This window comes from Calidris pugnax, unplaced genomic scaffold (genome assembly GCF_001431845.1).
Source record: "Calidris pugnax isolate Ruff unplaced genomic scaffold, ASM143184v1 scaffold8, whole genome shotgun sequence".
NCBI classification, from domain to species: Eukaryota; Metazoa; Chordata; class Aves; order Charadriiformes; family Scolopacidae; genus Calidris; species Calidris pugnax.
In genome coordinates this window covers 11,600,729-11,603,036 of record NW_015090830.1, presented here as the reverse complement: position 1 = coordinate 11,603,036, position 2,308 = coordinate 11,600,729, and the positions used below count along the sequence as shown (strand labels likewise).

General features: G+C 42.1%; 1 long non-coding RNA gene across 2 annotated transcripts in view; it reads right to left on the bottom strand.

The window, feature by feature from the left end:
• The window catches only part of LOC106887355, a 23,939-nt gene extending 22,786 nt beyond the window's left edge, over positions 1-1,153 (bottom strand). For both annotated transcript variants that reach the window (XR_001411860.1, XR_001411861.1), the window contains exon 1: positions 1,071-1,153. This is a non-coding gene — a long non-coding RNA (uncharacterized LOC106887355). The remainder of the gene's footprint in view (positions 1-1,070) is intronic.
• Positions 1,154-2,308: the final 1,155 nt, after the last annotated feature.

The following is a 2,308-nucleotide window of genomic DNA, read 5'->3' as shown; positions in this document are numbered from 1 at the left end:
CCCCCCCAAAAAAAAAATCAACAAGGAAACCTTAATTCATTTTAAGATAGACTTTATATGGTCTATGAAAGGAATTAAAGTAAGCGATTTCCTGTGACTGCAAAGAATTGCCCTTGATAACCCAGACAATCCTTTCCAGCTCTATTTGGCTGAGACATGACACACTTCAGGTGAGGTTATTGAACCAACTACTCACCACAACTTCCCATGGGGATTATTTCACTTCTTTACCCCAGCAACTCCTCAGTGACATCTGTATCACTCAGGAGTTTGTGGAGTGAGGCTAGTGAGGAAGCCATGAAATTCACCATAAAATCTGGCATCTAGTGAGATCCTTGACTGAGTCAGGTAAACCATTATCTTATTTGGTTCACTTTTTACTTTATTAAAGACCCAGCCCCTCACAGAGATCACTTCTCCAAGTGATTTTTCTGAGTTCTCTGATAACCCACTGACTTCCATGCAAGTTGAAGGCAATTTTTAAAGGCCATACAGGAGCAGTCCTAGTCCACAGGACACAGTTTAGTGACAAATTCATGGTTTTTTGGGATTGCCAGACATTCTAACACTCTGCGTCCAAATCCCTGTAAATTTCACCTGGTCTTTACATCTTTCTGAGCTGTACGAAATTTCTAGAATGCTTTTAAGGTTAAACCTTTCTACTAGGACAAACAAATGTCATGACTCTTTTTGTAGAAACTGCGGTTTATCCCAGTTTTCTCAGACCAAATTTGTTCTTTGTCTACAAGACTCTTTTTAATTTATTGATGGGTTGTTCAAGCCCAAATGGAAATAGATTTTTATAGAGCTGTCTATGCACAGTATTGTGAAAGTTCTTTGGAAACTAGGCACTTATTATTGTTGCTATTATTATTATTAATTATTTCTTTGGCTTTGTGAGAGAGGTTAAAAAAAAATCCTCAGAACATGTCCAGCATATTAAGCATTCATTTCTCTGCTAAGGAAATCAGGTAACTAGATAGGTGGGGTATTATGTTACGATATGCAATAGCGATATGATCTTGCCGAAACAGAGAATATATAAGAATATAAAAGAAGGCGGTGTTTACCTTTGTTATTGGTTGGGTTTTTCCTTCTAAAAGGCTGCAGAACTGAAAGCAGCTGTAAATCTCACATGGCGTTCAGGCACAGCTGCTCTGCAGACACCTTTATCTGAGGATGAAGAAGGAAATGTGATTCATCTGTGCTTCCCTAGGGCTCTGGAGAACTTCCACGTGTCTGTGGGAGATGCAGTTTACCTAGCAATGATCTCCACATGATGCTTCCATGTGGCAAGCCACCATTGCTGGGGACGAAGTTCAGCACGTGAAAGGGACTCTCTTGTCAGTGACAGGTCACTGGTGGCCAAACAGGGGCATATTTAAATTTTCATTCTTTTAAGGAAAGGAAGATGAATGAGAAACAAAACAAAATAATTTGGAGAATAAGTCTTATGAGGAGGGGCTGAGGGAGCTGGGGTTGTTCAGCCTGGAAAAAAAGGAGGCTGAGGGGAGACCTTATTGCTCTCTACAACTCCCTGAAAGGAAGGTGTAGAGTGGTGGGGGCTGGTCTCTTCTCCCAAGTCACAGGCGATAGGACTAGAGGAGATGGCCTCAGGTTGCACCAGGGGAGGTTCAGATTGGATATTAGGAAAAATTTTTACAGTGAAAGGGTTATTAAGCATTGGAATGGGCTGCCCAGGGAAGTGGTTGAGGCACCATCCCTGGAGGTATTTAAGAGATGGGTAGACATAGTGCTTAGTGAAATGGTTTAATGATGGTTTTTTTATCAGAGTTAGGTTGATGGTTGGACTAGATGATCTTGAAGGTCCCTTCCAACCTAGACAATTCTGTGATTCTGTGATTCTGTGAAGATGGTCTGGTAAAATCTACCCACAAAGGAGACAACATTTACTGCTTGGTTCTCACTGTGCAGAAGGAATCCGTGAGGCTTAGATCACACCTAGTGTTTTGAGTCCAGTGTGATTCTTGTATTCCCCAGAATTTGGAGTCCCCCAGAAGTAGGTTGGGACAAGTGTTTGAGGCCTTATTCCACACCAATGAGTGGTAAGCAGAGCTCATTACCTACTGACCAGTAGAGCAAGGAGCCAAGGGAGTCCCTTGGCTCCCTCCATGGTGAGCTGTTGCCTGGCTTTCAATCACTGTACTGCTGACATAGGGACAGTGCCCAGGCCTCCCTCTAAATAACAATTCCCTGGGTTAAGTGATCGTCTGTTTTAAAAGAAGAAAAAACATCAGTAAGATTCCAGGGATCCTGGTGTGCAGAAAAACCTAAAGACATAAGCCCT